At 44.1% G+C, this 21,965-nt stretch overlaps 1 long non-coding RNA gene across 2 annotated transcripts; it reads left to right on the forward strand.

The window, feature by feature from the left end:
- The first annotated feature begins 416 nt into the window (after positions 1–416).
- LOC143840762 (uncharacterized) lies at positions 417–19,135 on the forward strand. 2 transcript variants are annotated; one of them, XR_013232385.1, is made up of 3 exons: positions 417–821; positions 16,670–16,808; positions 18,643–19,135. It is a non-coding gene; the product is annotated as an uncharacterized LOC143840762 (long non-coding RNA). The 2 variants fall into 2 exon arrangements; XR_013232386.1 differs by lacking the exon at positions 417–821 and adding an exon at positions 16,050–16,143.
- Positions 19,136–21,965: the final 2,830 nt, after the last annotated feature.

Below are 21,965 nucleotides of genomic sequence, written 5' to 3' on the forward strand. Positions count from 1 at the left end.
CAGAGGATTAGACAGATTCAAGGAGGATAGATCCTGCAAAGAACTGCATTTTTTTTCTTTGAAGGCTTGAAAAAAGAACAAAACCTTCACTCTGAGTTTTAAAGTGTTTCACCCTCTCTGAGCAGAGAGGAGGCAGAAAAGGGGGTGAGTCAGTTCAATTTCTTTCCAGATCTACCTCAGCCCAGCTCCATACAAATGGTAATAGGTCTAGGAAATGGGAGAATCAAGTTCCCCACCCCATCACCACACAGGGAATAGAGATTTTGAGGACTTAAGGAAAGAAGGAATCCAAAAAGAAACTTCTGGAGACTTCAGGAAAAAACCTATTTGACTCAGCTTGACCTGGGAATGAGGAAGTACTCTGTGGTGCATATTCCCCCAAAGCAGACAGAGCTCTTAACTGAGATGTGTAGGAGATGGCTGAAGGAGGATTGACCATAATACAGCTCCTGTAAAATATCCAGAGAACTGAGTCTGATTCCTCACTTCATCTCTCTGTGACACCTGCTGGGTGACCCTGGGCCTGTCACTGTTCTGTCAGAAGTTACTTGACTCCACCTGTCTCACAAGGTGCCTGCTGAGGGGAGAGAAAAAGAGATTGTAAGCTGCTTTGAGACTCCTTAAGGTCTGTCCTTAAGAGAAAAGAAGGATATAAAAAACCAACTCTTCTTCCTTCATCTTGAATAGTACAAAGTTTTGGGAGACAGAATTTTCTCTATGACCAACTATGGAAACCAGTGCTTTCTCCTACCTTTGTCAGTTTTTCCAGAAGATCTTATGAACTGTTTGCTGTTTCTAAATCCTGTTGTTTGAATTGTAATGTGAGTATCTTATTATCCCCTTCATCTTCCTTGTGTAAAATTCAGATCTTACATACAAATGTAAAATGTAATACTTAGGACAGATTCGGGTTTTTGTCAGTGAGTTGATATTTGGAAACAATAACTACTGGTGCATGTAATAAGAAAAATTAAAAATTCATTGAATTTTGTACACAGTGTCAACCTAGAAGTTTTGGAAATAAGTATTTTTTTTTTGTATTGCATTTTAGCATTTCCCTTCATCTTTAAACTGTGTCTGGTTCTTGTTTGCTCTTTGAAAAGAAGCATTACATTGATCCAATCTACATAATACCATATTATCACATTTCACACACTGCAACAAATGATAGATGAAAAAGGGATAAAGTGCTGTTTGTATTAAAACAGTAATACAGCCCGGTGGTTAGACGAGTACTTTGAGATGCCCTACAGAACAATAAGAATTTTTTGAGTTTTTGTTCTCGTAAGGGAAATATTGTAAACCTATGTTTTGCACATAGCTGATAACTGAAGTCCATTTATTTCCATTGAAATTGGAGGCACACCAATTTATTATACCAAGGATGTCCAGAGGGGAAGTCATGCTGGCCTGTTCCCACAGGCAACTCAAAAGACAAACAAATTTATTAGGGCAGAAAGTGTGATGGACTAGAGCCACGTCAAGGAAGCCCACACTGGACCCCATGGGTCCCAGAGTATTATGTGCAAACAAGAGGCCAAGCCCATTCCATTCAGGAATACAATGGGTGCTAGATTGATGCTGGGGCGGAAGAACTCTGTGGATGGCCTCCCCTTCCCCCCAGGATCTTGAAAGGCTGCAGGCTGGAGGCCCCCAGGAAGGGAACTCACCGGCATGGGAAACAGGGATCTGCAGCCTCTGAGGGAAGTGGAAGGAGGAGGGGATGGTCAGGGTTAAGGGACAGAAGGTGATTGGCTGGCTGCTGGATAGACGGGCAAGCCAGTTGGAGGCACTCAAGGGTGGGACAACTACCCCAATTGAGTGTTAACACTTAAGCCATGAGTCATTTGGGCAGCTATGGCTGGGCTTTCAGTTGTGCAATTTTTAAAGTCTCCTGGATTGTTAATTTATCTTCATGGTTGCCTGTTGCATTGTTCAGCGGTTAGCAACTTGTTACTTCTTGGCTTGAGTCTAAGGATCCAAAGCAGAATATACATATTTAAAATAAAGATGCACACACTGAGCTAAGCTGCCTCTCACAGTATGTTGTTGTTGTTGTTAGGTGCAAAGTCGTGTCTGACCCGTCGCGACCCCATGGACAATGATCCTCCAGGCCTTCCTGTCCTCTACCATTCCTCGAAGTCCATTTAAGTTTGCACCTACTGCTTCAGTGATTCCATCCAGCCACCTCATTCTCTGTCGTCCCCTTCATCTTTTGCCCTCAATCGCTCCCAGCATCTTCTCCAGGGAGTCCTTCCTTCTCATGAGGTGGATACATATTTAAAATAAAGATACACACTGAGCTAAGCTGCTTCTCGCAGTATAGCAATTGCAAAGTGAAGTCTCAAGTTCCTTGAATATTTTGCATTCTCCTCGCCCTGTCTTCTGTCCCTGGGAAGGTCAAAAGAGTAAATTTGGAGCCTCCAGTTTTGACGTTTTGTCCTGCCTTCCACAGAGAAGGGATTTCAGATGCTCTTTCCCATTTTCATTCTCTTTTCAGCGACTGCATCAGCTATCACAGCTACCCTGACTCTGTTGCAGAATATAGCAGCTAGAGAGAAGGTGAAACATGTTTTGGAAAAGGCATAACAAAAGAGGACCAGTGGCCAGACAGCAAACAATTTGTTGTGCTTTTTGCTGTTCTGGCAAATTATTCCATGCCTGTAGGGAAATGTAACCAATAGGACTGGGGCCATATCCGCCCATTCAATTAAAAAAAAAAGTTTAAGAGGGAGGGTTGATAGATTTATCTCTGAGGGGAGGGAGCATGCCTGTTGGAGTATTATTTTCCTTATGACATTTAGGCTTAAATGGTTTGGCGGATGCATTTGCCTTCAGCAGGGAAACATCTTGCTAGACCACGTGCAAAGACTTCTGCTGGCTTGGGTTGTCTGCAGAAGAAGAACTCAAGCACTACCACTGAAGTAGCTCATGTTGATTGTATACGGCACCCTAGGCAAGGGACTCTTTTGGCATGCTCAATGCTGCATCAGTTGGCTGTACGAAATATGATGCCATCCTGCCAAGGAACTCGAGAACCAGTTTAATTCTAAGAGCTGCCATGTATTGTGGAGCCAGCTTCCATTCACCTGGATGAAAAACAAACATATGCAGGCTGCAACCTGCTTTTCCATTCTTTCTTTATATTAGGCAGGATCCACATATTGTCGGACATAACATTCTCCAAATTGTTCAGGATTTCCTGGTTAGGAAGCAGTATGTTGGTCCATTCTTACATTATCAGGTTGTTGGTTTTTTTGCAGCCATGTGACCTTGAAAGCAGGTGTTAATAGTAAAATATTCTGTGCATGTGTATATATAAAGTGCCATCAAGTCACTTCTTATTTCTGATGAGATCAGGCTATGCTATACCACTGTTGCTCCCTAGTAAAATGTTACCATGCTTTTATTTATTTATTGGAAAAAAAATTGTCACCCTCCTCTCTAGAACCTGTTCATGGGTGGCTGGCAACCGAAACAATGCCAGCTAGTAGATAATTACAAATCAAGACAATGGGGGGGGGATGAAGGGGGGGGGAAACTGAAGCCAAGACAATGAAATCAGGTCAATAGAAAGACAAGCAAGGACATGAATGCAGTATCGAGCAAACAGAGCAGTGTAAAATGAAAACACTACACTAAAACAATCCTCAGGTTCAGAGTGAGACATAAAACAATTTTAAATTAAGGATCCCTTTAATTAAATGTCACAGTATTAAACAACAAAAACTTGTGGCACCTAGGGTTGCCAACTCTGCGTTAAGAAACACCTGGAGATTTGGGAAGAAGAGCCTGGGGAGGGAGGGGTTTGCAGAGGGATGAGACCTCATTGGGGGGTCTAAGGCCATAGACTCCCCCTTCCACAGTAGCCATTTTTCTCCCAGTGGAATTAATCTCTATCAACTGGAGATCAATTTAAATTCCAGGAGCTCTCCAGGCCCTACCTGAAGGTTGGCAAACATATGAAAGGTATATGCAATGAATGTGGTGATTGGTATAAACTTCAGAAGATAACATTTTTTTTTAAGGTTTAACCTGCTTTTCTAAAAGGGCCAATGAAATGAATCTGTCTGGTATACTTGTTTCAGACTGATATTTTACCAATCCATTTCACTGAGACCTTTTCTTTTTTTTTATAATTTTATTATTTACTATTATATGAAGCATTTACAGAAAAGTAAAGAGAAAAAAGCGACCAGCTGATATGATTTGCCATCCTCTTTTAACATACATATTCAGTTCCCATCACATATTAATCCTAATCTAGAAGTTTTTACCATCTTTCTTAGCAAAATGATTGTTAATACATATGAGAGTATGATCTGTTATAAGAATATATTCTATTATCTTAAGTGATATAAGGTCAGTCCCCTTCATAAATTGGCCCTGACCTAAGAGTTACTGCTGCTGTCTTGTTAGTACATATGAAGTATAGTTTGCCATCCTCTTTTGGCATACATATTGGCATACAGATTCAGTTCCCATCACATATTGATCCTGATCTAGAAGTTATTACCATCTTTCTTAGCAGAGTAATTGTTGATACATATGAGAGTATAATCTATTATAAGAATATATTCTATTATTGTCTTAGATGATATAAAGTCAGTTCCCTTCATATATTGGTCCTGTCCTAAAAGTTACTGCTGCTGTCTTCCCCACAGGAAACCAGGAGAATGCTCCACTGTTCATCACATCCTTCAGGTGGTCGCAGAAAATGAAATTGTGTTTTTTTCCATAGTAGAGTATTTCTAGTTGTCCTTCTGTCAGGGCCAAAGAAGTCTCTTGCTTGATTCTTGCTTGCAGTCGCCTTTAAGTAGGCTCTGTATACTTTATCAATCTGGATCTCTTCCTCTGGTCGCACAGAGATATCTCCTGATAGCTTCCTGCGTGCTGTCGCCTTTGAATAGACTCTTTTTATTTTGTTGATCCAAATCACTTCCTGCTCTAAATAGACTTCCAGGTTTTCGGTGCTTTCCTTCCCTAAATCTGTTTTCCCAAGTTCTTCCAAGGTGCTTTGGATTTTTACATCCCTAGCTCTCTTCCCCTCCTGTTGATTAACTTCCAGACATTGAATTCTCGTTTGAAGTATTACTGGCTGAGCTGTGTTCTCATCAGCTGCCTTTTCCAAACCATCGGCTCTGTCCCAAAGCCCTTTCCTGGTCTTTTGGATTTCCTTTTCCACCTTGTTGACTGCTTTCAGTATCTTTGAGTTCCCTTCGCATAACAAATGGAAAAGCTGTGCCTTTGTTAACTTTTCCATAGTTCTAGGCAGTCACAAACTATAAACAGAAAGTCTCGTGAGGTCTCGCGGGAGCACGAGCGATCCAAAATTATCAGTTTGTCGATCTCCGTATCGAGTCAGCTTCCCCCACTGAACTCTCTCCAACAAAACTTTAGTCTCTCTTTTCTTAAGCTCTCTCTTTGTTTGGATAGTGGGTATAATTAGCTGGGAGCCTCTCACTCGACAAAAGAATTCACTTGTAAATTGGCTGAGGAGGGGGGGGAAGAGCTTTTGGGGAAAGAAAAGGAAAAGCCAGAAAACTTACAGTATTTACTGTTGTAGACTTCGGCTCCTGTCAGTCTGGTAAAAGATGATCTGGGAAGAATGTAGAGTCAGCTGGTCGTTTCAGGCTTAGAAAGTTATTTACGACAAGGGCACCATCATGACCTTGAGCACATGCCGCGGTGATCCGGAGAGCTTAGTCTCCCTCCCTCTCCACGGATCTGTAGGACCCTCAGGATGCTGTTCCCGGTTCCTGGGGCGACCGGCGAGCGAGATTTGCGTATCTGCTCAGATCTGCCAGGTGCGGTTGCTCCTGACCCTCAGCATGGCTTAAGAGCCGGGCAGAAGCCCAGCTGTTACGGCGCCATCTTAAGTCGAATTCTCCACTGAGACCTTTTCTGTACCCAGTCTAGCATGCCGGGATGCTGCCAGGTGTTTAAACCGTGGCAAGTTGCCCCAGCTCTTCCCACTCCCACACCGGAGATCATTTTGGCCATTGCACCTCATCCACCCTGGATTTGTAGTCCTACATGGAAGCTGGGGCAGTGAAGTTCTGCCATTTTGTGGGGTGGCAGGGATTTTATTGTTGTTCTTGTTGTCTATGAATATGGTGTTGCATTGGGACACAATACCACATTCCTAACTTTAAAAAAAATTGCCCCAGGTGGAGATAGCGCTACTTCGGCTCTTCACGTTTCCTTGGCGTGTGGCTTGTTGGTTGCTCTCCTCTTACCTGTGCTACATGGCTGGTGGAATCCACTTCTGTGGATTTCCCAACTAGCACTTTAAAATGGAGGACGTAACTGCCGGTTTGCTGCTGGGATGCTGGATGCTGACAGTATCGTGTAAAACGCCCCCCCCCAAAAAAAAGGCATCAGCAAAAGGTAAGCCTTTCACTAGATTTTCCAGGTGTGGAATGGCCATTGTGCTATTCTATTTTCTCTCCAGATGGCTTGCAGTTCTTATATGTGTAGTATGAACGTCCTACTGAAATTGTAAACACATCAGTTGTTATTCAGTCCTCCCATATATTTATTTCCACCCAAATGGGTGGGAGTTAATCAATTTTTATATATTTTAAAAAATTGTTAAAACTTTATCGTATATGACCATAAATGATCATGTCGACCCCACCCCCCAAATGCCAAAGATGGGCCTGGATGGGGTGGGAAGGAGGGAGGACCCAGGTGGGTATGTCTGCAGCTATGCTTCCCAACTATATTGTGTATGATCACACCACTTCTAGGGTTTCTCGAAGCCTGAATAATATTTCAGGAATTTCTCAATGGTAAAAAAGTTGAGAAAATTAGATTTAATTAAACATTTTTATCCCATCTTTCCTCATGATTCAAGACAGTTTATAATAATATCTAGTCCTATATCAAATAGCTAGCCCTATATTACTCCCACTAAAGACGGTTCATAGAAACTCTATTATCTATTGACAACTCAGCAGAATCTATACTTGATATCAACCCAGTGCCCACTCACCCCCCATCATACTTGATAGCCTTTATCAAGTAGAAGCCATGGATCAGTTGTAGAGCTTCTCGTTTATGTGTTCAAGGTGCCAAGCGATCTCTTGCATTTCCAGTTAAATCAAATGATTATTGGAGCCCAAAGGAAAGATACCTCTTCATCTTCTTCCAGTACAGCACATCCATTCAGACATGTTCTATACTGCTGGGTCGTACCTTGAGCAACACAAATCCCCCCCCCTCCCCATCTTCCAATGTATTATAAGGTGGTTTTGTGCTGCCGTTCACATTTGTTTTCACAAACCCAGCAATCTCTTTCTTCCAGTTTTCAGCTCTGTTTTACTTGACCCAGGCAAGGCCATTTGCTCCTAATCCCCTTTACCTGCCAAGCATAATCCAACCCCTAATTGAACAGCTCTGCCGAAATCCCCTGCTCACCCTCTTACTTTCTTACTTGTTCTAGAAATTTAATGAGAAGCAAAAGCCGTGCAAAATAAGGCAATGCCGGCACTGTCCAAGAGAGGTTTTCAATATTGCTGAAGCGCCCTTAGTTTATTAGGTTCAAATACATGTGATATATAAACTATGCCGGGATCATCAAGACATAAAGTGGGGCTTTGGAACAGAGGACTTCTGCAATGCCGTGTTCAATCAGGACTAAGTGATGTGTGACCCTCAGTCATGTCTGGATTGCCCCTGTTTTGGCTTTGTGCATTTCTTTTATAAAAGGCACCTGTTTAGACTATAATCTAAAGCATGTGTCTGGGCATTCAGGAAGACAGTTCCTTATAGTTATCCACCTCTGGTAGGGCTATTGTTCACAATCCACCTGGAATTGTTTTCACCACCAGGGGAAAGATAAAAGTACAACATTTTGTAAAAGCAAAAGAAAATATTGTATGGGAAAGCAGCCGGTGAGCCTCCCAGGGTAGATGTTTTCTCATATCGGTTTACTTCTGATATTGGATTGATTTGCCTCCATTCAGTGCTCAGTTTGCTTTCTGGTTGCTGTTTCCTTGTGTATGTGTGTGTGACCATTTCCACACTGGAGGCTCCACACTGGGCTGCAGGCTGGAGTTTGAGCGGGGCAGGTTGCAATGCTTCTTCCTGCTCCCACACTGGGGGAGCATTTGGCCAGTGCACCTCATCCACCCGGGATTTGTGCTCCCCCATGGGAGTCAGGGCAGCAACGTTCCCAGTGCGGAAATGGTTAGTTTGTGTGTGTGTGTTTTTAATAAGAGTGGTTTTGTGCCACTTTTTCCCTTGTTACACTTCCATGCTGAATTCAATTCAAATGCATACAGATTTCCTCCCTTCACCTTTCCAATCTCAGACCCCACTTCACTGCCCTCATTGAGGTCATTCTTCCTACAATTGCTTACATCAGCTTGGTGTAGTAGTTAGGAACAGCAGCTTGATAAGCCAGGTTTGATTCCCTATTCCTTTACATGCAGCCAGCTGGGTGACCTGGGGCTAGTCATAGTCCTCTTAGAAAATGTTCTCCCAGAGCCGTTTCTCTCAGAGCTCTCTCAGCCTTACCTCCTTCACAGGGTGTCTGCTGTGGGGAGAGGAAGAAGAAGAGTTGGTTCTTATATGCCGCTTTTCTCTACCCGAAGGAGGCTCAAAGCGGCTTACAGTCGCCTTCCCATTCCTCTCCCCACAACAGACACCCTGTGGGGTAGGTGAGGCTGTGGGGTAGGTGAAGGGAAGGAGATTGTAAACCACTGAGACTCCTTTGGGCAGTGAAAAAGGGGATGGGGTATAAAAACCAACTCTTCTTCTTTTCCCATCATGTTCCAAGAGGGGAAAAATGGCTACGCTGGCTCATTTTAGCCCACAAGCATGGAACATAATTTTAAATCTCTGGTCTCCTTTTTTTTTGTTTGTTTGTTTGCTCTCCTAGAATACTGTATAATATCACTAAGTTGTTTTGTCTAATGTTTGTTCTGTTAAGTCAGGGCATTGTGGTATAACTGGCAATGTGAAGTGCTGAGAAACAATTCTCCATGACAAGAAGTGTCTCAGAAATGTCAAAATGAAGATAGGGGCATAAAAGTGCCTTCTTCTTTTCTTCCTTTTCCGTGCAGGCTGGGGAAAAGATATTTCTGAGGTCAGGATGCAAAATGACACAGAATGATAAATAAATGTGAAACATGAAGTCTGAAGCGATTTATCACTTTTTCCATAAACATTTTCGACTGAACACTTCAGATTCAAAACAGAGGTAGCCTGCCCACCTTCTGGGCAAGGTTTAAGATCAAGGTGCTGTAACTCTTGTGTGTTCTTATCAGGGACCTGGGAGAATATTTCTACCACTTAAATCTAGGGTGCCCAGACTCATGGTGTGGCCTGGAATTACATCTGATTTTGGAATTACAGAGGTCAGTTCCCCTGGAGAAAATGGCTGCTTTGGAAGGTGGACCATGGTATTCCATTATTTCAGGCTGCCAGCCTCTAGGTCTCAACTTGAGCTCTCCACTGAAGGGAGAAAAACTTCAATGGGCTAAAAATAAACACACACACACACACACACAAAAACTAACTGAAATGATAGCTGTACAATGTAAATAATATAAAGTTATATAAACACTAGCAGTAAAGTCCGTTTCATCCAGGAATGCAATAGGCACTAGATGTGGGTTTAGATTGTATGTTATTTCATGTTGTAATGCAATAGTTATGTGTATTGTTTGTGGAACATGTCTATGTTTGGAAAAGCAAGATACTTAAGAAGCCCAAGTTTGAATGGGGCAAGATGGCGGAGCTGCATGGTGAAGGGAGTGGTGCTGGCAAGCCATTAGGTGATGAAACTGGTGCATAGGTAGAACGGGCTGATGGGTATGAGCCCCCCATGCAAGAGTCTGTCTAAAGTGGGATCCAAAATTAAAAGATTTAATATAAAAAATCTTAATTTTGCAAGTTGTACACAATAAATGCTTATATATTTTTATGATTTACAGTGTACAGACAGCCAACCTTTTTGCTCCTGCCTTGTTTGTTTTGAGTTATCTGGAGATCTTCAGCCATTATAATTCATCTCCAGTTGACCAATATCATTTCCCCTGGAGAAAATGGCTGTTTTGGAGGGTGGAGACTATGGCAAACGCAGCAGCAACTCAAAAGCAGTGGCAGATTGCTGTGGTGAGAGGCAATAGAATGGGGGAAAGCTTGACGTGGCCAGATTAACCCACTGGAGGTGTGTATGAGCACTCAAGTCATCTTTGTTTCATACCATTTGGTGCAATTGGAGGGAACCCAACACAGCTGGCTGTCTCCCGGTGGCCAGTATTGTCACACAGCCTCCAGGGGCGAGTTCAGGGAACTGGCGTGGTGGTCTTTTAAATAAGGGAAACACCAAAGCTCATCCTCTTTCCTGCACTGTGCTCCTGTCCAAGAACCCCATCCATCCCTGTCGCCATTCCCCAAATCTTCAGGAATTTCCCAATCCAGAGGGGAGAACCCCTAATCATCATGTCCATGTGGGGCTCTCCCTTCCCTAAACTCTGCCCTCTCCAGGCATGATTTCCCAAATCTACAGGAATTTTGAAGCAACCCTACCTAAGTGCATTTAGGTTTTTCTTGTGTCAGAAACATCAGAAAGAGTTGTGTGATTTCGGGGTCATTTTGTTCAATTTGTGAACATTTTGTCATCTTTTGCTGGGTTAAAATTGGTCTGAATACATTTTTAATGAAAAGCACTTCTGGAGAGAGAGAGAGAGAGAGAGAGAGAGAGAGAGAGAGAGAGAGAGAGAGAGAGAGAGAGAGAGAGAGAGAATTTCTTCTCTGGTCTCTGATGCATGGACTCATTCCAGGTTTTGCCTCTTAATAGCAATTGCTAAGAGGAAAAAATGCTTTCACTAAAGACCTTGAATCACAGTGTTTCTGAACAATGGACAGCTAATCCCCATGGCAAATGGAACTAAATTGAGCGAATGAAAGACTCTGAAACACTAAATTTCCTTTCTTAAGCAATGAACCTCCACTCCGCGGCAGTGGGATATTACACGGCGATCACACTGAATGGAGAAGATGGCAGACACACACTTTTAGCAGGGAAGCATTCTTTTGATTTGCAACTCGGCAATCCCATCTAAACATTGTTGCTGGGAGTTCCAGTCATTTTCAAGACAGCGCAGGTTGCTAATGCGGTTAATCCAATTGGAAATCACACTGCCTCCCCTTTAAATGAAAAGCTGCTCATTCAGAAGATGCCTCGGGTTTGCCGCTCTGCTCAACTGGGTAATAGAAAGCTGGGGATTGGCTGACGGCTCATGTAGAAAATGGCCTTCGACTCCCTCCCTCCTCTTTGTGTGTGTGTGTCTCCACTGTGGCCTGTTGCTAGCCAGTGTCACTGCCGAATGCTCTCCTGGCTCCTATTGTGCTTGGTTCTGTTTCGGAGCCTGAGCTGCCTGCTTGCTCCTGATATCTTGTCAACCCACCAGGTCCTCCATGGCTTCAGTCCCTGCTATGAGCTGGCTCTCGTGAAGGCTGAGACAGATGATACTCCTTCTAAAACTGCGAACAGCAATCACACCTCCCTGTATGGAAAACAAGGAAAGGCCAAACTTTTCCTGTTGCATGTGGCCGCGAGCAGCTCTGGGTTTGGAAATATTTGAGACCTTGGGGGTGGAGCCTGGGAAGAAGCCATTTTGTTCAAAAGAGCTGATCTACCTTGCCTGGAGATAAGTTGTAATCCCGAGAGATCTCTAGGTACGACCTGAAGGTTGGCAATCCACAGAAATCACATGATTTCTGTGATCGGTTCTTAGGGCCTAAGTAGGCAAAATGCCAGACTTAATGACGCTACATCTTCACTCCTACAAAGGATTTAAAGCAAGTGGAAAGGGCTCCCTTCTATATAGTTATTCCAGCACTGCAGACTGCAGAGACCAGTTACCCAGGAGGAAATGAAAGCCTTGCAGGATGTATATTATGGCACTACATCCCAGCTCCTTCTCCTCCCAAATTCCTACCCTGTTCAGACACCCCCACCCCCAATCAGCCAGTGTTAAATTGGATCTGGCAATCATATGGCCGACCCTCCTGGCCATACCAAGGTTATAAAGGCCCACGATGGGAGAAAGCGAGGCAAACAACCTGGGTCTTGCAAATGAGCAGCCGTCAGTCAGATTATTTAATAGAGACAATGGGTGGTTTTTGCTGGAATTAGGGTTGTGCACTTCGGCATGGTTCGGCCGCCTCGGTGATCACCAAAACCCGAGGTAGCCAGAGGAGGAACAGCGGTGATGTGCCAGCCAGCAGCCACTGCACGTCCTCTCTACGGCATGGCGCTGGCCTCCTACACAACACTTTGGCCTTCAGTGATTGCCAAGGAGGCCAAACCCGCCCTGTTCAAGAAAAGAAAGAAAGAGGCTCCTGCTGAGCTTCCCCAATCGAGTGCAGAACACTTTCTGTTTCAATTGGGGGGGGGGAATAGAGGAAGACCCAAGTTCAAATCAATCTGAATTCAGCAGGATACACAACAGAATAAACAAAGTAAGTGCAGAATCAGCCAAGATCTCATTTGTGGTTGCCAGTTCCCACTTGAGGCTTGGAGAGCCCCTGGTTTGGTGTCTTTTCTCCTCTTCCAGTGGTTTAAGAAACTAGGGGAAATCCCCCTCCTGCCCCCCCCCCACAAAGCAGGCAAGAAGCCTAAAACAAAAGATTTCTATGTCACCCAGGAGTGATGTAGGGATGTCGGTGATGCCATGGCTGGGGTCTCTGGTTTTGTGGCAGAACTCTATGGTAAGTAGCTAATTCTATGAAAGAGTTTTGCCTGAAACCAGAATGTCACCCCCTGGCATCAGTGACATCTCTACATCACTTCTGGGTGACAAAGAAATCAATTTTCATTTTTTCCTCAGTTTTCATGGCCAGTGTCATGTAAGAGCCAGTGTAGTGCAGTAGTTAAAGACTCTAGTCTGGAAAATTGGGTTTGATTCCCCATTCCTCCACATCAAGCCAGCTGGGTGATGTTAGCTAGTCAAAATTCTCTCAGAGCAGTTATGTGGGAGCTCTCTCAGCCCCACCTTCTTCCTAGGGTGTCTGTTGTGGGGAGAGGAAGGGAAGGTGATTGTGATCTACTTTGAAACTCCTTTGGGTAAAAAACTCCTTATACTGGAATGAAAGGAGTGAAGCACTTGTTGCTGATTGAAATCCCAGAACAATCAAGAAGCATAACTAGGGAAATCCTCTTATCCCTAATCTTCTGCTTTTGCATTTGTAATTACATTAGTCACCTATTCCCTTTTGTCTTGTTTATCGGCTGCATCTTTCAAATCCCTCAAAGTAACAACAAATAGATCTAACAGGATTTGATGCTGAAGCCTACAGTGTTTGTAAGGTTTGTGTAAGCTTCTTTGGGACTCCTTAGATCAGGGGTAGCCAAACTGCAGCCCTCCAGATGTCCGTGGACTACAATTCCCAGGAGCCCCTGGCAGCATTTGCTGGCAGGGGCTCCTGGGAATTGTAGTCCGCGGACATCTGGAGGGCCGCAGTTTGACTACCCCTGCCTTAGATAGTGAAAAGCAAGTCATAAAAGCAGCTATTATTATTATCAACATTATTACTGTTATTATTATTACAATTTTGATAGACCACCCCTCTCTGCAAGTGGTCTTGGGAAGTTTTACAACATAAATTTAAAAAAAATTAATAGTCTGGTCTTAAAAACATTATAAAATTAAAATTGCATCCACCCTGCCCCCTAACTATCTTGAATCTGTCCTGCTATTGGCCAGGAACAAATGCCCAGCCAAAAAAAAAAGGGGGGGGAAGCGTGATGAGGAAAAGTGGGAGGCCTACCTGATATAGTGGTTAGGACAGCTTGGTGAAGTTCTTAAGAGTGGGGACTTCTAATATGGTGAGGCGGGTTTGATTCCCCGCTTCTCCTCCACATGCAGCCAGCTGGGTGCCCTTGGTCTCACCACAGCACTGATAAAGCTGTTCTGACCGAGCAGTAATATCAGGGCTCTCTCAGCTTAATCCACCCCACAGGGTGTCTGTTGTGGGGAGAGGAAAGGGAAGGCGACTGTAAGCCGCTTTGAGACTCCTTCGGGTAGAGGAGCATATAAAAGCAGCATATAAAACCAACTCTTCTTCTTCAAACACATTTGGCAGCATTCATTTTCTTGATAGCTGGTTGTGGGAGGGAAATTCTCTTGAGCACAAGCATGGAAAAAATTTTGAAAGGGCACTTCTAGTATCTTCCAAAGAGTCAAAACGGGAACAGGGTTTTTCTAGGGACAAGTAAAACAGGGACTGTCAAGACTAAACTGGAACAGATAAGATATATATTCTTCCATGCATATAAGCACCAACTCTTCTTTGTCGTTGTCTTCATCTTCTTCAGTTTCAACCATAGGGCTGGCAGAAGAGTGTCGTCTTACAACCCCAGTGGAACTATGATAGCTAATCTTCTTCTTTGTGTGGGTGATATAGAAACACTGTGTTATTTTTCAGGCACCTTCCTTCCCTGCTGTCAGTAATTTCCTGCAATCCCCTGTGCATTAATCCACAGGACCAGGCAACCCTAATCTAAGGTTTTTTTTTTAACTTTAACTTTAACTACTGTCTTTATCTTGCATCTTTTTTCTCCTTCTGGAAAGGCATTGTTTTTAAGGGAGTACCCTTAAAAATATCATGTGCACAGTGAGGTGTAATGTAGTGGTTAGAATGCTGTACTTGGCCTTAGCAGTATTGCCACTGACCCAGGGGCCAGCTGGGATCTGCAGATGTCTGGTATGTGAGGATGGGCATATGCCCTGCCAGTGGCTTTCTTCCACATTACCAGGACCAGTGGCACTGCAACCACCTCAGTCCCTGCCCTCTATTACCTCCACAGAGAACTGATCCTGAGAACTGATCAAAATGCACTTGCATGCCACTGCTGGGCATAAACACCAGGGGTTGAGTGCCCCTTATACATCCCCTTCCTTTGTATTTTGAGAAGCTAAATCTCTAGGTCAGGAATTCCCAGCTAGGGGTACGTGGACACCCAGGGATTCATGGGAGCTCTGGAAGGGATTCACAGCCTTTCCCCTCCTACCTTTATGGGTGGAGCCACAAGCTAGTGAGCGAGCAGCTTCCGTTGCTCCCCCTCCCAAGCACGAGTGAATTCTCTCATGGTTTATGTGCCTGCATTTATTGATATACTAGAAGCAAAGCCTGTGGCAACCTGGGAAACAATGTGCACTAGGACAAAGCTCTCCCATACCTGCGAGCTGAAGGCCAACATTATATGCAGAGTATTTTGATTTAAAATTTTGGAGTTGGTTGAAATATTGAAAACTTTCTGGATAAGTTTGAAAAGTATAGGTGGAAACAACCACCGATGAAAGATCTACTTTGAAAACGGAACAAAATCTAGAGTCCGTTCCGGTTGTTTTCATTTACCATTAAAATAGAGATTGTATAAAAGATATCGCTAAGTGATTTTGATAGCCTGGGAAAGGTTCTCTCTTTTTATGTTAGGATATTTATTCGGAGCCGCCTGTTTTTTCCTGTTTAAGCTGGGAGAGAACCTCTGACCCGAAACCACCCACTGATCTTCGATGGTAGAGTGGAACTTCAAATTTGACTCTCTCAGAGCCTAGACTAGAGGTAGTCAAACTGTGGCCCTCCAGATGTCCATGGACTACAATTCCCAGGAGCCCCTGCCAGCGTTCGCTGGCAGGGGCTCCTGGGAATTGTAGTCCATGGACATCTGGAGGGCCGCAGTTTGACTACCCCTGGCCTAGACGAACAGTCAAACCACTATGTCCCATTGTTGTGGCTGACATAGTTCATTTTGAATTGTTAACATATTACAGGGCACCATGTGCTTATGGTAATAACACCTCTTTTGCCAGAAAGTGTAGAATTATCCTGATTTTCTCAGTATGAAATCTGAGTGCTGGATCAGCATATGCAAAGGTCTAAAAGAAAATTAAAGGATCTTTGAAAATACAGACACTGAGATTTTGTAGCACCCTGTTAGAGACACTGGGAACATTCCATTAGAATGAGAACAATTTTTATTTTAAAAGAAATGTTAGCGAGTTTACTATGGTGAGCACAGTTTGCATCTGGAATCTCAGAATGCAGTCGTAGGATAATTGTATTCCATGCATGCTGGAGAAAAGAATGTGAGAGAAATATCAAGAGTGCTGTATTAAAAAGGTAGAAGGGAGGAGACTTAAGAATGGGATTTGTTTTGTCAGTATAAAACAATCTGTGCAGAAATATTAACTAACGTTTAGCTTTCTTTTAAAAATTTTCATAATTTTAAAAGGAGAATTGATGATGTACTAGGGTGTTTTTCACAAACATTTTTTTGGTATAATTAGATACTTATACGCAGTGATTTCTGTATTTATTGAACTTTAATTAGTTGTTTAGTTCGTACTATGGAGTTTTTAATAGGATTTTGAATTCATTTGCCGCAGCTTCTAGGAGAAGTGACTTTGTAATTAACTGTCTTCTTTTTTTGTGGGGGGGGGGACATAAATGAACAAAGGGTGAAAGAGATATTAGTGTTTGTTTCTAAGAACTAAGTATTTTCTGCTAGTTGGAACATAACGTCACTTGTTTTCTTATTGTCCAGGAGTGGCTGAAGAAGAGCTGGGGTTTTTGTACCCCACTTTTTACTACTTGGAGAAGTCTCAATATGCCTTAGGAATTCTTACCCTTTGTCTTCCCCCAACAGAGGGAGGAAGGTGCTGATGAAGACTTCAAGAGACCTGAGAGACAATGAGGCAAGGCTGAGGGGTAAGGCCTACCCTATGTTCATGCCAAAGCAAAGTATGATGGAGGAGGGGAAGGAGGAGCATGTCCTAAAGGATGAAGTAAGTGCCAGTCAGGTTGGCTCAGTTCTCACAGTGGGAGGTCTGATGAATTCAAGTGGTGCTGCTCAGAGTGCAAGATTTAAATGGGGCATGATGGCCAAGTCAGGGAGGAAGAGCACAGGAACAGCACAAAGGTGCACGCAGGACAACTGGAAGACACTGGACATAGGAAACAGGATACAGCTGAACCCCCTGCCTCGTCTGTATGTCTGAGGCCAGCTTTTGAGCTGTAGATGTAAAATGGAACTCTGGAGGGCCACACCCTGCCAGACTTACCTCTGGGGATCTCCGTCTCTGACACTTGTTAGGCAAATATTGGCAGTGACCACCACTTAGGGTGGTCATCAGCCTGCTGGGATATAGCAGCTCTAGCAGCTACTGGTCATAAGAAGACAGCTGATTTTTCATCAGGCAATTCTGTGATTTGATTCCCAGTTTGATCAAGCACAGGGTATAGTTGTGGGCAACTCTGTCTCCCCAAGTGTAGCAAATCTATTTATGACTTCCTTTGAATTTAATTTCATGAGCCTCTTGTGGCGCAGAGTGGTAAGGCAGCCGTCTGAAAGCTTTGCCCATGAGGCTGGGAGTTCGATCCCAGCAGCCGGCTCAAGGTTGACTCAGCCTTCCATCCTTCCGAGGTTGGTAAAATGAGTGTGGCCAACCTCCCCACAGGCCCAGCAGTGCTGCAGGAGGCAAGGACCTGGCAGTAGGACCCCCATGCAGGACTCTGGGAACTCATGAACTGGAGCTGTTTGCAAACCCTCCCTTCCACTCTTGCTGTGGGAGGTTGGGAGATGGTAGCAAGACCACCATGTATGACCACAGCAGCTCCGGGGGTGGAAGTTGGCTGTCAGTGGGCTCCTCATGCCTCTTCTCACCATGGGAGGTTGGGAGCCAGCAGCAGCACCCCCCCCCCACACACACACACACACACATGACATCTCTCTCTGTGCAGACCTGGGAGTCAGTGGCAGGCCCTCCCAAGAGCTTCTGCAGTGTTCCTTGGGCCACAGGGAGGGTGGCCAGAAGGGTTGTCAGTGGGCTGCACTGAGGGTTGTACCACTCCTCCTCCCATGTAGAGGTAGGAAGATGGGCACCAAGCTACCACAGAGACTTCTGGCTTCTCTGCCCCAGGCAGGACTGGGAGTTGACAAAGGGCCCTTGATGAGCTCTGGGGAAACTGAGCTGGGGTGGAAGCTCACAGTGCTGCTCAGCCTGTGGAAAGGATTGGGGGTGGGGGAGAGCAACCCTCCTCCAAGCCAACCCCATTGTTTACCTCCTGCTCATGGCCATTGACAGGGCCAGCAAATGCTGACTATGTGTGCTATGACCTGTTCCCACTGCTCTAACCTCACTCCTGGCCATGGCCAGAGGCAGTGAGGGCTGAGTGTCTGCACTCGGGGCTGGTCCCATCCTCTTCCCCTGCTCCTGGCTGCTTACATGGGCAGTGGTGGCTATCCTCCACCCCTCCTCTGCTGTTTTCACTCCACTCCTTGCCACGACCCCAGGCAGCAGGGGATGAGCACACCACCATGGCAGAAAGTGGATGCTAGGTGGTTTCTCCAAGCCTACCCCACCACTTTCCTCACTCTCCTACCCATAGCAGGAGGAAGGGCCTAGATGCCAGCCCACAGTCTGCCTCCCCCCCATCTCACTAGCATCCTAGACACCAAGAGAGCTCATGAGCATGCCAAGGCCCTTCAGCCCATTTTTAAAGTGGGCTTTGCCATGCTGCCCTCCACCAAACTCTCCCTGTCCTCTGGTGTCGAACTGGCTGTAGAGGGGTTGCTGCCAGGTCCTTACTCCCTTTTTTTTTCTTTTTCTTTTTTTGCAGCATTTGTGGCCACCTCATCCACTCTGCTCTCCCTGCCCTACTGTGGTGATTGCTGGCAGGGGGGATGACTCCTAGCCCACTTTTGAAGTGTGCTTTGCCCCCTAGTATATGGATGGATGGACGGACGGACGGACAGACAGACAGATATTCAAAGCTTATACTGTGCTCATTCAAAATTTTGTTATAATGATCTTTTCATAATTTTCCTAAATGTGACCAATATTGTATCCACTATATGTTTGTCCTGTATACAAAATGAAACTAAGAAAGAGAGGAAATGTTTTGACATATTTTTTATTTAAAATCAACAAGCATCTCCTAAATGCATCTAGCAGTGAAATATGGTTTGCAGCCGGCACGCTTCCGCATCTTATGTCCTTTGTTCTGGTACTTCATTGTCAAAGATGTTTCTATATATTAAGATATAATTTGTTAAAAAAAGAGTCTAGTGGTTATAACACTTTGTTAGAATTAACAGTAAAGGCTGTAATCAAACTGCATAATAGTTTCATTATTTGAGTAAATTGGGACTCATTTGCACTTCATTCCTGACTGTCAGTGTATCCTCCCCCTTTTTAAATGGGAATTATATTATGCATGTCGTATTATTTTAATACTGAGATGGGTAATTATTTTTTTCAACTGATTACTTTTACCAAAGTTTTTTTTTTCCTAGTGAAGTTGTCATATCAGTTCCATATCACTGCTTATGTCAAGAATGAAGGATGTAGTAATTTGCAGAGGATTAGACCAAACACGGATGAGATGAAAGTTTGTATGAGTATCCTAATATCCTTCCCATAAAGATCCCATTCCCCTGCCTGGTGGAATGAGCACAGGTCCACAGGGCCTACAAAATTGAGCTCTTTTACCAGGTCTTTGGCTGGGGCCAATGAAAATGAACATCTAGCTTCTATCAGGCCCTACTCACATGCCACTATATACCATTGATATGGAACATCTATGGGCCATTATGCACGGCCACCGAAACGGTGATTTCGGGTCACATGGAAAACGCGGAGGGGGAAGACTCGACGCACACCGGTTATGCACGGGGTGGGGCACGATGGCGGCAAAACCCAGAGTAACCGATTATGCACGCGGCGATCCGGGCACCGCTTCTGGTTGCGCCCCAGTCACCCGGAAGCTGCGCTTTCTTCCGCGTTTCACTGACGCGGCTTTTTCGGCGGTATGCACCGAAGCTGTGGCCGGTTGCAGCCGGCTCCATGCGTTATCGGTGATTTTAGTCGCCGCCATTCCACCCCAAATGTGCGCTAAAACCCCCGTGCATAATGGGTCTATGATGGTCTCAATGAAATACAATAAGATATACCAGTTTTTAGATATATAATGCTAGATTTTTTTAAAAAAATCTGAAGTTGTTTACTCCTATTTTAATTGGGTTTTGTTGTATTTTAAACTATTTAAGCTAAATTTAACTTTTAAGTGTATAGTATACCTTGTTGTGCACCACCCAGAACCAGGTCACCAGAATAGGATGTATAAACAATCGGATGGAGGGAGGGAGGGGAGAGAGAGAGAGAGAGAGAGAGAGAGAGAGAGAGAGAGAGAGAGAGGTATTTAATATAGTCAAAGACCAGCAAGTTATAAGATCAACAAAGAACTGATAAATCCCTATTTAAAAAGTCAATGTATGGCTCAATCTCAGAATTTTTGCAAGTCCCTGGCTTTCTTAGAGAGCCATGAGAATTGGGAAAAAATGTTACAAAACATTTCTGTCTAAGTACTTCATGAAATATTAGGGTTTGTGAAATGCTTATGTTTGAGACCCTGGAGATATGTTACCAATCAGAATGGATAATGCTGATCTTGATAGACCAGTGACTGGACTCAGTATAGGGGAACCAGATATATCCCTGCCCTGTGTTTTTATAGCTGTTTTTTTAGTGTATTGATATGTGCATTTTAGCTCAGATATAATTGTTTAATTATGTTTTTTAACTTACTTTTTCAGATGTGTTTTTTATATATGTTTTAAATTTGTTAGTTAGCTTGGTGGGCCTGATGATATCCATAATCAAATTTAATCAAAAGGAGACAATTAGCTCGTTGGGTGGCGGGTGCTCAAGGCATCAGTAAATGATACGACAGACACTCCTAACCCAAGATGTCTGTAGAAAACATCCTGATGTTCAGCCATCCATGCCTAGGCACGATTGGCTGGTAAATGTCTTGTTGCCAAGTACATCACAGGTATGTATCTCAGGGAGGCAAACTTCTTCTCTTTGAGGGTTGAAGTTGGCAAGTAGATTCTGTGCATATCCATGAAGCTACTGATCTTTCAGTCACGGTTTCTGTCTCTACTGTGGTTCATCTTCTGCTGGAAGTGCTATGGCTGATGATCAACAGCACCATTACCTTTTAGGAGCCCTTCTTCAGATTCTTCATCAGTCTCTGCAGACATCTAGGGTGCATTCGGTGAGCAGCGTGTCCTCCAAGTACTGCCAGAGGGCAACATTGAAAGCATGTGCACTGCTCTTTTAGGCTATACTCTCTTCCAGAAATGCTTGCCACTTCCACCATGGACTTCTCAATATCATGAAGGTAGCTATACTTTTTATCTATCCCTTATATTCTCCTGTTGGTTAGAGTGGGGTGTCCCCTACTTAATTGGTCCTCTGGGGGTGAGTGATGTCTTCGAAGGCCAATCAGGTAGTAAATGTGCCAGGCACATGCATACTGGACTTCATTGTGTGGAATGTTAAGGTTGCAAGGGTAGTTGACAAAAGTGACACATGGGGGGAGGGGGGAACTATGGCTGACTGGGGATGGCCTGAGTTTTCCCCCTTATGCATGGCCCTACCTCAACATACATAATGATGGATCCTGGGGGGGGGGGGGAAGGGTACATGGATTGCTGCAGGGCAATTGAGGGCCTGAGTTGGGCCAGGCCTGGTATTGTTCCAGACCATGCTTGATACCATGCAAAACTGGGAAAGCCCCATGCGCAAACAAGCAGTGATTACAAGCTCATTCCTCAGGCAGAAAACATTGGTATGAACTATTATGAAGAGATTAGCAGAGTACAACTAGCCACATTTCTGCCTTGAGGTATCTCTGAAATATATACACACACAAAATTACATCCCTCTTCACAGGGGAACAAAAGATTCAGTTCACTTATTATTTTTATGGGAAACAGTCACATTCTGTACTGCTGGCTCAGCAAAAAGAGAAAAATTCAGATGGAAGAGGCTGGGATAAAAATAACACAAACAAAAGTGAGTTATTTTCTTGTCGGGAAAAGCAAAGGATGAAGCACACTCTGTCTGCTGAGGTACCCAACATGATTAGAACTAAAA

This window comes from Paroedura picta, chromosome 6 (genome assembly GCF_049243985.1).
Source record: "Paroedura picta isolate Pp20150507F chromosome 6, Ppicta_v3.0, whole genome shotgun sequence".
In the NCBI taxonomy this organism is placed as follows: domain Eukaryota; kingdom Metazoa; phylum Chordata; class Lepidosauria; order Squamata; family Gekkonidae; genus Paroedura; species Paroedura picta.